The sequence below is a fragment of the Trachymyrmex septentrionalis genome, unplaced genomic scaffold (genome assembly GCF_001594115.1).
Source record: "Trachymyrmex septentrionalis isolate Tsep2-gDNA-1 unplaced genomic scaffold, Tsep1.0 scaffold19, whole genome shotgun sequence".
Lineage (NCBI taxonomy): Eukaryota > Metazoa > Arthropoda > Insecta > Hymenoptera > Formicidae > Trachymyrmex > Trachymyrmex septentrionalis.
Genome location: NW_017305071.1, coordinates 5,584,145 through 5,599,597, shown reverse-complemented (window position 1 = coordinate 5,599,597; position 15,453 = coordinate 5,584,145). Strand labels below are relative to the sequence as shown.

At 36.0% G+C, this 15,453-nt stretch overlaps 1 protein-coding gene across 1 annotated transcript in view; it reads right to left on the bottom strand.

Annotated features, from left to right (window-relative positions):
• LOC108746992 overlaps positions 1-3,477 on the bottom strand; it is a 212,139-nt gene extending 208,662 nt beyond the window's left edge. Inside the window, exon 1 of the mRNA XM_018484182.1 lies at positions 2,125-3,477. The gene's annotated coding sequence lies outside the window, so the exon portion shown is untranslated. The remainder of the gene's footprint in view (positions 1-2,124) is intronic.
• Between the last annotated feature and the right edge of the window lie 11,976 nt (positions 3,478-15,453).

Below are 15,453 nucleotides of genomic sequence, written 5' to 3'. Positions count from 1 at the left end.
ATTTTATATTAACATTCTACGTTTTGACGAAAACGTGAAACTGATTTCTAATTTCAGATTTCTTCAATCCCTTATTACAATGTGTTTGTACCTTTGATAAAATTGACGGAATCGATAAGAAATTATTATACGAACGTAACAGTAATAATTTTCTGTGAAAAACAAGGTTGTCGAGATTATTATTTAAATGATTTTCCCGAGTATCCAATTTTTCCCAGATAAATCGCGGAAAGTTGATGCGATCGTAATGCGATATTAATTAATAATTCGGGTGAAAGGGAGCACATCCGTGGCGTGAGGAGAGGTACGGTTTTGATTAGTATACAGGACGCGGTGCTAATTTAAATATCATTTGCACGGAGCTCAAGTGCCAGCAGTCATTAGCGTGGAAAGAATTTAATTACGATTGTTAATCAGTACACGCCGCGGCGCTGATTTCAAGTTAATCCCCGCGCACGCTCTCGGGGATTCGTCCGAGCGGATGAACGAGTCCTTATACAAGGTAGCGACGGCACGTCCCGATAAGCAGAAATTGATAACGAATTTTCCGGCAGCGAGTTTTAGTAAAGCGAGTACCGCCCGTCATCCAGTCTGCGAGAGCGAACGACAAGGGTAATGCGGGAGTTTAGTGCCAAGTTTTGTGAGTCGCACCGCGCCGGAGCTCATCCGAGCCGGAGATTTTGCGAGTGAGACGCGTAAGCTCGCGAGCAATCGCGCAGACTGATATTCGCAGCTGCTGCGACGCGAAAGAGAATTAAGTTGTGAAGTTCACCCAACAGTAATCTAACTCGTTGCTTGGAACAAACGACAATACGGCGGGGTGTACGTTCGAGGATATAACGTGGCACGTGGTAATAAATGGCACGATTAAAGCTCACTAATCCGTAAATGCGTTCAAATTTTGAACATTTAGAATTTGTAAATAGACGAATACAGGTAATGCGAAATGTCTAACTTCTCTTTCGCTTTTGATATCCATGTCTCGTTTGGATAGCTTTACATATATAATCGTAATTTAGCAGAATAACTAAATATCTACGAACATTTTGAGGATTCTTTTTGCATTTCACTCGAATATTTATTTTATTAGTCCGGTGTTTGGAATATTTATATTTGTGGATATTTGAATATTTATGTTATTACTATGTAAAACTACGTCGCTCGAAACAAGTGACAATACCAGGCGGTATATATTCGAGCCTGCAGTATGGGGTGTGTAATAAATTACACGATAAAAATTCTATGAATCCGTAAATGCGTTTGGATTTTATGCGTTTAAATTTAAATTGCTCCTGGATTAACAAAAATATTTTTCGGCATTTTTTTATACTTTGAGTGCTTAAATTTTAGAACAAGAGTTAGATAGAAGAAGATTATTAAGATTTTTTGTTGTAATACATATCCGTATATAAGAATCGTGTAATCAAAATAATTATTTTTTACTCGCACGTGAATTAAACTTCTAGTTTTTTTCTAGATACAATCTTTTTCCCTTAAAAATGCATAATTTATACATTTATAATGTATCAATACATTAATAATAATGTTTTTATTATTATATAAAAATTTTTATTTCTTCAGATATACACGCTCTCACACAGTAAAAACATTTTATATTTACATTAGAAACAATCCACTCAAGCCTTATTAAAATTTTGTATGAAATTGTTAACATATCTGAGTATTCAATTAACATAATGTATTATATTGTATTATTTGAACATATACTGTATTAAATTGGTATTCCATATTTTTGTCAAAGTAACACAATTTATGTATAAATTAACAAATAACATTGTACTTTAAAAAATAAATTCTAACAATAAAATAAATGAATAAAATGTATAATTTAACATATCATAAATGTTAATTTTGCTGAAAAATATGTTTCTACAGTTTGCTTACAAATTATATCAGTGTTACATTTTTTACGTTGATTTTTTTCACATTACGTTTACATTACTTTCTACATATTCATCTTTTGTTAAATTAACAAAAGTTGTTAAATTAACAAAAGAAAAAATTTAGTGGATCATTTGGGACACACGAAATGTGTGTTAAATTTAGACAAAATTGTTCAATGTGTCCAAAACGCAAATATAATTAAAGATTATCATTACTCACCGAAATTTCTGTAGCGGAGAGAACAGCTCTGTCAGATATCAAAATAGATCCATCTACCTTCTGTCTCTACGAGTCGCTGAATTGAATTCACCGATTCTTCAAAAATATCGGCCGCAGATCGATCAACTTCAAGGCCTTATTGGTCTTCGATAATTCCACTTATGTCGTTCTTACTGTATTCAGGACTGTTCAAACAGAACTCTTCGAAATCATGACGGGGCAGGATATAACCGGAAGCCTTTTAAACGTCAAGCCTTTTCACTTTAAGGTCCTCGAACCACGGAGTGAAAATATCCTCCGGTAAAGATTTAGAGTCCTAGAGAAACACTCGTGAACTAAGAATTTGCGATGAAGATCTCATAGAAAGTCCTCGATGATAGATTGATAAATCGTATAATGTGACGAGACTTTGCCAGATGGATTAATTCTTTATTAATTTCATTTTTAATCAGTTTTACTTCGATTGAACCGTCTTCCTCGAAATCTTATAAAATATAGCGATGAATCAAGAAAGTCCTTCCTTGATTATAAAACGCGATGCACACTTTCAGGGTAAAACCTCGAAAGTTTTGCAGCTCAGCGGCCACGTGACCAAAAATCTACGCGACGGAAAAAGTCATTCGGTAACCTTGGAACACGAGTCTCAAAAGCTGAAACTGAAATCGTATTAGATCTTTTCTAAAAATTTTCGTAGATCGCTAAAGAATTTCTGTTCCTCTGGTGGGAGATGTCCGGAGATTCTTGCAAACTTGTCAGAGTTTTCAGTGGCTCTCGATAATATCTCGAACACTTTCTAACTGCTCCACACGTCTCAAAATTTCGAGCTCTACTTCCTTAAAAACTTGCGACTTTCAAGCTTTTTACAAACTAATTCGCCATCTCGTAAACTTATCCAAAAATCTGCAAGCTTTCTTATGTCTCCTTAAACTTTCGCGAGATATCTCAGACGCTTCGAGTTGCTTTCGGAGTGTTAGCAAAGTCCGGACTTATCTCGCAAACTTCTCCAAGGACTCTCAAGGATCCTAGGAGAATTCTAAGAATTCTCAGATCACCCCGGAACACCCGAGGATTCCCTCAAACCTCTCTCGGACCAACCGATCGTCGCGGAAAGACGGAAAGGCGAAAAGGAAGATTTGGCGGCGATCAGTCACGTGGGTTTGATCTATCGATCGATCGCGATCAGAACGTTACGATGATTGTTGGCGTCCCTCGTCGGGACGTCGTCGTCGGCCGTCCAGTGTTTCGATCGCGTACACGAAACGGAGTGGCGCGATCTCCAGTGTTACGTGGAAGCGAGGACGTCGCGACCCTAGGCAGACGCAAACTGACGGCGCGGCGCTCGGCACCCGTTGCCGCGACGCCGTGCGTCGCGACGTCGACCGTCCCGTCCGCCCGCGGCGACCTCTCGCACGCGCGAGCCCGCCGCGCATATTCCGGAGCAGAGCAGAGCGGAGCGGAGCGGAGCGACGCGGCGCATGCTGCGCGAGCAGTCGTGCGGAAGACGAGACGACGCGGAAGAAGCTGCGAAGGATGCACGCAACAGTTGTTCGAGCATCCTTAAATTCGAGGGTGCTCGTATCTGACGCATACTCCGGCGCGAAGATGCTCGAATTTCACGAAGAAACTTTAAATTCCTCGTCGCCCAAGCGATTCTCTCGCACGTTACATCTGGCGTACCCGCTTGAACCACAGCCGAGAGACTACGGGATTCTTTTTTTATGCTTGTCACATAAAAAGTATATCTGACGCTAAAACGTAAAGTTATATAAAGCGCGTAACACGATCAAAATCACTTCTCCTATATATCTTGTAATTTAAAAAAAATCCTTTTGATTTGATTTCATGTAGACTTCGAAAGGATCAAGAGCTTAATGAAATTGACAATATTTATTAAATACTTAGGGTGCAAATAAAAATATTTGCAATTTGCTATCTCAATTTTGACGTGCTTCGAAGTCGATATTTTCTGAAAGATATTGAAATATATCTATCGTTTTCGAGAGTTTTCAGTTGCTTAAATACTTCTTTAATTAGTTATAACTTGAAAACAATAAATTGCAATAGTTTTGTTGAAGAAAAATTGACTTTAAAATTAAGGTAGCAAATTGCAAATATTTTTATTTCTTTCCGTCAAAATAGAAACTTTACCTTCAAAGTCATAGACGATGAAAATAAAAAAGATTAAGTAAATGATCTATATTGTAGAAGACATAATAAACATTAATGTTATTATAGTTTTCAATAAACTCATTGGTTAAATGTTCGATTTAGCATATGATTGTGGTAATCGATATACGTGCCGTCTCATCTTCACCGTTTAATTTCCTTAAATTCTATTCCTATTGTATTCCCGCCAATTGAAGATATTCGGTGTACACTTCGACTCCGTACGATCTCTCGACCATCATGTAACCATCAAATGTAAAGCTGCTTATACACGTCTCGCGTATGTTATACCGTACGTTATACCTCTCGACTATATTCTCTTCCTTCCACAAAAGCTCCTCGTTTCCCAAATGCTCGTCCTTTCGCTGTTTGATTACGCTGACATCGTTTACACACCAAATCTGAATAGCCAAGTGCGAAATCGGATTCATCGCATTGAAAACTCGTGCCCGGAAAGAACAGTTTTGCAGAAGTATAAAATTTACCTAGATACAAATCCGAACGTATATAATTTCGTTGGTCTGTCAAAATAATTACGCTCAAGCTGGTCACTAAAATATCAAAACTTTTTATCATCACTCAAATTTTTTACATAATTATTTTAATGCACCGATAAAATTATTTGCAGATTTGTATACTTAGCTAAATTTTTAGATACTTCATCAAAATCGTTCTTTCCGTGTGCCTTTATTTGTCAAATGCTGCTAAAAAAATTTGATCATCCAATCCCACTGTTTCAGATCTCAGGCTGAATATCTAGCAGCGATTCATCTTGCATGTACGCTGTTTCATGTTTAATGTTTTGCGTTCTGAAAGTCCTCCTTGTATGAGATTGTTTCGAATATAATCATGAACTTCATATACTCCTACATCGATCATTCGCTCTCAATCATCATTATCTTTGTCTTCTCCACCACACATCCAAGTATAAATTTTCTATGCTGGAGTTAAATATTTTAACTTATTACCAAGTGACATCCGCTCGTCTTCATTTCTCTCTTCTTTTGGAATCCGCAGTCTCTCTATGTTGCTTCTTATTTCTAAGTACGATACATCATCTCTAAGTATGATATATATTTTGCAGCGCTTTCTTTTTTCTCTATCTTCTTATACACTCTATTGTCAAATTCCAATGTTTCTATGTGTGTGTGTGTGTGTGTGTGTGTGTGTGTGCGAATTATTTTATAAATATATTTATTCAATTTATCGCGCGCGCGCGCGCATAATTTTTACGTCCATCCCCTCGCGGCTCTCCATACATCTATTGTATGGTCAGATTTTCAATGGTCTCTCATACATATGTATTAAATTATTATACAAACTACAATACATTTTATTAATGTTGTGCTGATGCCTCATCTTTTTGAGAGACCATCTGACCATACAAATTGTACTTTTATTCTTCCGGATAAATCCTTCTGGACACGCTTTAATCTGTGTATTTTCTTTCCTCCATACTTCAATAAAGCTGTTATCATCTACTATTATTACATACGTACATGTTTTCAGTATAAAAATATTATTACACGTAGACGCAGATTTGATATACGAATGTGATATCAATGTGCGTGTACGAAAATATCAAGCGTATGTAAATTCGATAAGATTTAATATCCTTAAAATACGAAGATTTCCATATGTGAGTTCTGAACATAAGAAGCCCTGGAATTCAAATTACTTTAGGCATTACCTAAATTGGGCTAAACTTAGACTATTCAGATAAATGAAAAAAAAACTATGCACGCGCAAAAATACTTGCGAATATTTTAAAATTAAGATACATCTCCAATTAGAAATATCGTTACTATTTGATTTGAGCCAATTTACTAAGTGCTCACACACGCCGTGCGCCACGCTAATCACATAACGCTAAATTGCAACAACAATCTGCTAATACATCTGCGCACGCGATCGTCTCGCGGAGGCGATCCTGACACGCGTATCGCGTCTCGTGACTCGCGGATCACGGCAGGCGATCCGGCAAAGTTTCGTGTCCGGCCTGACAGTACCGGCTTTGAACATGCGCGCACATACCACGCGTGTATATGTATGTACGTGTGTGCGTGTGTGTGTGTGTGTGTGTGCGTGTACCGGTACGGTAGTTTCACGTGCAGCGTCGGGACGTCGACGTGAAACGAAACGCCGTGAGGCATGAGAACGGAATTCCCAACGGGAACATAAAGCCGCGGACGCCCCTTTTCCGGCGGCGTCTCGACGCCTGCCGACGCTCGCGTATACGTGCCACGTCACGTGGCCGACGCGAGAGATCCGGTCGACAACGCGTTTGGTGACGCGACGCATCGCGACGCATCGCGAGACGGAGAGAGTATCCTGAGAAAATATAACGAAACGACGCTTGACCGCGTCCAGCTACACGTGGCTTTGAATAGATAAGCTTTTAAATGAACAATTTTAAAATGGAAACGAGAGAGAATAGAGAGAGGGAGAGAGAGAGGCAGGGAAAGAAAGAGACAGGTGGATATAATACAGGCGTACGAGAATAGAACGCTTTTACGAATTTTGAAAGGATAATTGTGTATGCACGCAAGGCGAGAAGCAAAGGAGTTATTCGACAGATGATTATTTCCCATCCATCCTACGATAAAAAAATATTTTATTTTAATTCCCTACGTAGCGAATTTGTTGCCAAAAGGATTGTTTTTTTTTTCTTCTTTCATTGAAGTTTATTTGTTTTTCTCTTTATTATTTTATTCTGTTTTTTATATAAACGACGTAAAACGTTCAGTCTATCTACAAATAAATATAACACGCTATATCACGCTACTGTTCATTACGGAAACTTTCAACTCGGCTATTTAAAAACGCCATAAATGTTCCGCACACGCTTACGCGCGATTTTCTTTAATTCTGACTTCTAAGTTCTTGGAATGTCCACCTGACAACTGTGTTTAATTAAGGGGTTCGGACGTAAAATCAGGTAACTGACATTTGCATAAATGTCTGTTACTCGAGTTTACTGGGTTTTACCTTGGAACCCCTCAATTAGTTACTCACTAATGGTTCCCGTCATCTTCGAAATAGTTCCCCTTGTAGCAATACACTTAATGAGTTGGTGTTTTCTCCCGAAACAAGTTCGCAGTTATATTTTTTTAAGTCCGCTAACATGAAGGTCATATTTCTGCAAACTGTTATTAATATAATTAATGTAATTAGACAAATATTTGAGAACCTACACATCTTTAGTCCGTAACAAGAACACGTATTTTTTGTAACGCTAAAGGAATATACAGATCCTTGGAATCCATTAAAGTTTTGTTATATAAAAAAAAAGTTTTAAAATTCTTAATTACATAACAAAATTATACTTCAACTTGGCATAAACGTATAATATGATAATTAACTTACAAAAACTGTGTGAAAAATAAAATTGTGAAACAAAATATTCTAAATCATTATACCATGTAAAAATTAGGAAAATGTCCTAGGATTATCAAAACTAGTATTTAGTTCTTATTTTAAAGACCATTTCGAGTTTACGATTGGTTTATGACACCTTATTAAGACTATATTTAAGACGATCTTAAATATAAGAATCGACTGTGAATATCGGTTCGCAAGATCCATCATGTATCCAGTTATGAGTTAAAGCAGGTTTTTAATTTTTAGCGTAATCAAATATAATTATATCCGTTGAACAGTGTCTACTTTTTCCTGAGAAACCTTTTGACGTACATTTTTCTCCAGTTAAGTTATTTATATCTGAAAATAAGAGATCGAAATTTTCGAATTTTCACGAATCTGTACACGAATTCCCCTTGGATTCAGTCGTAGGTACAGCCGCGGGTATCGATTTTACGATCGCGACATTCGACAGCGGAAGAAAACAAAGAAAGTAACGAGGGTGACTTGGGAGAAGGTGGGGTGGCGAGAAGGCGGATGTATACGTATGTGTAAGTGTGTATACGCGCAGATGAGGGGGATAAAGAAATTGGTGTACAAGGGAACGGCCGTCGAAGTAAGGCGCTCCGCAAGCGTAGCCCGTAACTTTAGCCTATCAGGAACATCTGCGAGGAAACTGTGCGCAGAACGAGCCAAAGTTACCTGCAATTGACAAATTTCCGATGGCTACTTCGTGGCTGTCGCCTTCGCGGCAATTAGTCGCGATGGACTTTGGAAACACTCGGCGCGTGACGTCGATCATGACTAATTGCCAGAAACAAGGCGATGCGCTTGATAAGTCTCTTTCACTTCATCGCTCGTCGAACTCCACGTTCTTTTCCTTCACTTTCGTATAAACTTGGCTGTAAATTTGCTTGAAAATCGATGAGAAAACCTTATAGAACAAGTTGTTTTAATCGATCGAACAATCGTCAATTGTACAAACCGAGTTAATTTTCTGTGAACGACAATGTCACGCAATCTTTCTTTATGAATAATTATTTGAACGTTGATTTCTTTTTCTTTTTTTAACATCGTTCATCCCTATATTTTATAGCCTTACATTACTATTATTTGCGTAGTATTTTTTTAACGTAATTACTCGCGTGGTATTTCTGACACCTTAACGTTATAGGTACACCCAGAGAAAAGTTTCTTCAATTCAAAGAAATGTTTCTTTGCTATACGTTAAGGAAAAAATTTCTTTGATTTGAACGTTATTTCTTTAATTTGAATAATTTCTTTAAATGAAATAAATTTTTTATCAAATAATGTTTAAATAAAAAAATGATGTTCAAATCAAAGAAATTTCTTCTTTAACCGTACAGCAAAGAAACATTTCTTTGAATTGAAGAAACCTTTCTCTGGGTGTATTTTTAATTTTCATTGTTTTCTTTTATTTCTTTGATAATTTATAATTAAATAAGATTGATAATATTCTTTAGATAAAGATAAAATAAATATGAAACATTTTTTAAGTGTGAAATTATTTGTGCTAAATGCACACTGAAAGAACGATTTTGTTTAAGTATTTAGCTGTATAGATTTGAAATTTTGTTGAATCATCAAAATAACTTTGTAGAAAACTGAAGCAAAAAATTGATGAGCAAAACATTTTTATATTCTAGCAACCAGTTTGAGCATCCTACATAATTATTTTGATAGTCCAACAAAATATTAATACATTATAGAAAAAATGTTTTGTTCTATGAATAAAAACTTTGCTATAAAAAATTTAGTTGAAATATACCGAAAAAAACTTTTGGTTAAAATGTATTACCAAACAAAATTACAATTTTATACGAACTAAATTGTTTAGAGAGTTGGTATAAATAAATATTTTATTTACAAAGCAGAAGAAATTATTTTACAAAAAGCAACTAAATCTTTTGTTATATAAACGAAATATTTGATTGCTGTTTAAAAAAATGCCTCTACTTTTTTTCCTAATGTAGCTACATTTCTAAAGACTTCAACAAAATCGTTCTTTCCATTTAATAATGTGTATAAATAATGTATATAAATATGTGATAAAGTATATAAATAGCGTTCATGCACCTTAAACGAATTTATAAGTCCGGAGTATCCTGGACATCCCACGCGAATAATGAAAGATTAACAGCAACGATATCAGAGGTGTGTTATTAAGATCTACACGATGATTAATAAAAAGAACATAAAAAAGCGCATTTTAATTAAAGCATCGTTTCTTCATTAATAGCGTAAGGTGCGTCACATTAATATCGATCAGTTTTCTCAAAAGGGTGACTACGTCACATCAATATCAATTAACGCGGTAAGTAATAGAAGATCGCGTGCTGCGCCAGTCATTTGCTCATCCTGCCGATATCCTCGCTCCGGTTAGCCTCCTGCTGCGATCATCAAGTCCTATTGGTCGTAAAGCGAATGATCGATAACGTCCGTACCACGCACAAGATAGGCATATTAGTATGAATCGATTATCAATAAAAAAAGGTAGTTTTAATCAAGCGACAAATTGCAATATGGCATCCCCAACTTGAAGATAAGTGTATCGCATAAATGTTCACACAAGCCTTCATTCCAGTCATAAAAAGGATATAAAAAGCATAATAAAAGTTTACATTCGTATATTTATACGAATTTCTACTCGTTCCTACGCATCCTAACTATCCTGTATCCTTTTTATACGTTTTATTTTAATGGGAAATTCTTTCGAAAAAAGTTTCTCCAGCACAAAAACGTCCATAATTTTTCCGCGAAAGATGGATGGCAAAGACACGTTCACTTCGATTAATTTCATATACGGGCTTCGACAAAATTTTTATTCCAGACTCCCCGTTGTACAGGCATGTAATATCGAAAATTGAGAAGTTTAGCTAAGGAAAAATTGATTCCATAGATAAGAATCTCATGCGAAACACCTGTGCCATTTATTTCCTCCTTCATGCTAAGGGCCTTCCTGTTTTAAAAGGACGGATATAAGAATTGAAAGGAGGAAACTAGCACGTCTTGTTAAAGTGGCGAGTGTCAGGCTTCCAGATGCGATCGCGGAATGTGCATATTAGTGCGTTTCGGGAACGAGGGAAAGAAGGCTGAGAAAGAGGCGGAATGGTGGTGAGAAAGGGGGGGGGTAGTCAGGGGGAGGGAATCGCGCGAGCAGCCATTTATCAAAAACACGTAACACCTATGCAAGAAAAATCGACGATGTTTTAGTCGGCGTGCTTATGACGCGGGAGATGGATGTACGAACCGAAACCTTGTACATTCTAAGGGGCGGCAAGAACATTATGTATTATACGCTCCTACGCCGTGCTTCTCTCACCCTCTCCCTTATACTACCTACCCCCCCCCCCCCCCCCCGCGAAGTCCTTCGTGACGGAAGGGCGGCGGCGCGCACCACCAACCGCCCCGCTTCTTTTGCTTGAATTCTCGAGAAAAAAGTGCGTAACTTCATGCAGCCGTGTAAAAAGTGGATGTAATATTAGTGTGCAAGGGGCTAAAGTTGTCTATACAAGAGAAGATGCCTATACGTGAGAAGAGCGGGGGAATAAAATTATCAAGAAGTTTATTCCGGCATATTTATACTCTTCTAAACCGGGAAGATATACGTGAATTATAAAGCATCAGATCTGAATCACCGAAATAGGGTCACATTTATATGCTGAACCTGTCGTAAAGATTATAGTAATAATAGACTCTTCTTTTTTTACAAAAATCCTAAGAATATCTCTCGTTCAAGATTGTTATCTTTTTAATAAAAATCCATAAATGTCAGCGGGTGTCAAATAACTGTGTTTTGTCTCAATCTAGCGTGTCCTTTCAGTTTGACATTTGCGAGAAAATGTTACTTGCGATCAATGATCGTCGATTAAATACCGTGTAACCTCTAATAATAAGCGATAATAAACAGAATTATAATTTGCATTATTATTCATAATTCTTTAAAAAAATTTCATTCAATGAATAATATGCTTAAATCTAATAACGTAAGTGTTGTGATCATAATTTAGTTTCGTAATACTGGTTTACAAATTTTGAATAATTTTTAATTAGCGCAAGGAAGGGAAACAATTTTTTTAAACATATTATATTTAAGATCGCTAAGTTCGAATCTATTGTTAGAAAAATTCTATCAGGTCAAGTTTTTAAGATATACTTGTAGTTTGCCATTTGTAGATAAAGTATTTCAAGTCAATTTTTAAGATACAGCATTTTTTTTCAAGTAATTTGCGTACGACAAGCAATAAGGCAAACTTTCACTAGAATTCGACGATTGAAAAATGTTATCAAGAATATTGAGACAAAATATGCTACGATTACTGTAAGAAACACAACAAATAAAAAAAAATCAAAATGACTTTATTTTGACGTTATAAAAGTGAAAATGATGATTTTTAATTATAAATTTGACTATTTATTGACATTAAGAATCAAACTAAAGTCATTTTGATTTTTTATTGTTTTTGTGTGTTCCTTGGATGCTGAACTCTAATACATGAAATCGATCGACAGTCATGTAAAAAATTAAACAGTCGACACTTTTGATTTGTTTTTTAATTTTGATAAAATTTCATTATTTTGATAAAAATTCCATTATTGGAAAAAATGCTTTATTTCTTATATATCTTATAAACCGTACCTGGGCATATATTACGAAATTATTCAGAGATTCCGAACGGAATTGTTCAATTACCCCCTAAATTTCTATTCTGTTTTCTAGGGAAAACGGATGTGGATTCCGATCGGAATCCATTCCGAACAATTCCATAATACGCCCCCTGATCATGGAAATATTTCGATGGCAGATTCGGGCTCAGCATCGAAAATTATCCTAACAAAACACTCTTCACATTACCTTATACAAAACTTTGTAAACTAGTGTAATTATTTCGCGAAAAGTATATAAAATATCACGTTATTTTTATAGACGTATCATTAATTAACGATCAACTCGAGCGATCAACTCGAGGGAAGAGTTTGTAGGATGAATGCGTGTTGGTTTAACACAGGTTGAATCGGATACAGCAGATGCTGTATAATAAAATGGGCCACGTACTGATGGATAGCGATACCAGCGCATTAGTAACCGGCAGTAAAGCTTAATGTTGATTGCGTCGAGTTTCGGGGCGAGCCCGTAAAAATTCTGATTAACCCGCCAGACGTGACGGCATGTACTGTTCTGAGTATATTTCGCGAAAATAAAGATACAAGAAAAAAATATGTAAATAAAAAAAAGAAGGAAAATAGAAAAAACGGCGAGAGGGTGAGGTATGAAAGGTCGATCGGGAATATATGCGTGCAATTGCGAAGAGGAAGATCGAGTTACTTTATATGCGCAGGTTGCGGCATCGCATGCTATAAAACGATTTGCGGACGAAGATCTCGCAACGATCTTCAGTTGGATTCAATGAGCGTATTCGAAAGTGCGTTTAAAGAATCTTCCAGTCTCTAAGACTGTGATTCTCAGTTCTTGAAAACGTTACAATGCGAACAATTATAGTTCGGATAACCGATCGATGAATAAAATCTAACAACAAAACTAATTTATATAATATATAAAGCATCTTCAGAAATTCGAGTTTTAAGACACTACAATGGGAAAAGTTTGTGGAAAACTTATACATAATGAAAATAATGTTTCTACCTATAACAGTAGTAAGTTTTTAAAGGAATTTTAAAATATTTAATGTTCATTTTTCGCAAATTTATCTCTCTCTCTCTCTCTCTCTCTCTCTCTCTCTCTCTCGCTCTCTCTCTCTCTCTATTGTACATTTGTTAAAAATATTTTTATTCTGCTATTTATTAAAAAATTATTAATATAAAAATAGATTAAATTAACTGTTTCTCACTATTTAACAAATAAAATTTTTTAAATCGCATCATTTCTCAATTGTGATTCCTTGATCAATTTTGAACCAATCTTTTCTCATTTAAGATTTTAAGTAAAATTTTAATCTATTTTTATATTAATAATTTTGTACAATAATAAATAATGTTTATCTTTTTATTTTTGTACATACTTTTGTTTGTGCTTTAAAAATATACTTATATAATATCCAAAGTAATTAAAAATAATATGTTATATGCCGTTTGCTAATAAAATTCTAAATGACGCAGAAAATAAATAAGAAGTGAGATATATACATATATAAAACTTATTTATTTATTTATTTATATAACCCTTCATACATCAAGAATTAAATGATTATGCTAAATGGTGATTTATAAGTTGGCTCTTGGCAGCTATTGGCTCCGAAATTAAATCGGAACGAATGTCGCCGTAATAGTGCAATATTGCTCGGATGTACGTAAAATTTAAGGGAAAAGACCAGCCGACTCGTCCTCCTGCCGGACCGAGCATCCAGCAACCCGACATCTCGTGAGATCAGAACTTAAGGCAATTGCGCCTCGGCGCACTGATACAACAAAGGGCACCGTCTAACGCGGTTATACCTCGTAAGCGAAACTCTATTGCTATATCCCATCCTATATTGGCCGTCTCAGAGAGCCCACCTTCATCCATCCTCCTTCTTCCTCCCTCGTCTCCGCCGTCCAACTTCCTTCAACCCTTATCGGTCTATTACTTCCTCTCTCTTTCCGCCGCTCCGTCTCTATCAATACCGACCTAATCTACTTTGCCGGCAAATAGTGTTCGCCTTCCCCAGACAATGTAACCCCCTAGAAACTACCCTTCTCCTCTCACGTCCCCGTACTTGTATCTACTCGCTACAAGTCCGTATTTCGAGTCCCCTCACACTCCTCGATTTATCCGCGAGCAGAAAACGCGATCATCGTGCGCGTCCGCTCGAATTAATTTGGATTGTTTAGAGATTGTTTTGGGGCGCGAGTAATTTTCTACGATAGAGAAGCGAAGGGGTGGTAATCCCGAGTGCGATAAGCCGGAACGGAGTTAAAGTAATGAATGGATCGTTCGCTCACTCACATTATTCCTATAAGCAGTCGATTATTGTTTACCGAATTTAAAATTGAGAAAATTATCATAATCTGACGAAGATATAAATCTAAAAGAAAATATATTAAAAATCTAATTTGCGCCAAAAGTCTGATTAATGATATCTACTCGGAAGGCGGTGGTAAAATCAAGGAGGAGATTCATCTCCGGTACGGTTTACTACGAACCACGCCTCAGGCATTATAATAATTAAAAACTTCAAAAAAAAAATATATCGCAGATAATTGGGAAGAACACGTTGCAGATTACAATTATAGTCTACATTGATAGTGAATTTTTGTTATCAATCTTATTTAGAGAAATAAGTAACGATATACGAAAGCAATCATCGATCTTATTAAGGAGGTTCTCGGGCTACTTCCTAGTCAATAGACAGTTTATTCGTAATACGTAAAACAATTAAAATAATGGAATAAAATTATTAAGAATATCTTGCTGCCATTATACATAATTATTATTATATGTTGCTAAATATTTTCGAAATGACAAAATAAAAGTTGTAAGATGCTTTGATGTATACGCATCGTCCATTTGACATATATTCAAGTTTTCATTGAAAAATATAAATTTCTTGTAAACTGTACGGTTAATTTAAATGAAACTTTACGAGAACAAACTTCTGAAGTATTTAAGCTACATATAAATCTGAAAATAATTTTGTTAGATTATCAAAATAATTATGCGGGAAACTCAAGTATGATGAGCAACGCTGCAAAAAGTTTTGACATTCTAGCAACCATCTTGACCGATCTTCGTAATTATTTTGAAGGTCTCTCTCTCTCTCTCTCTCTCTCTCTCTCTCTCTCTCT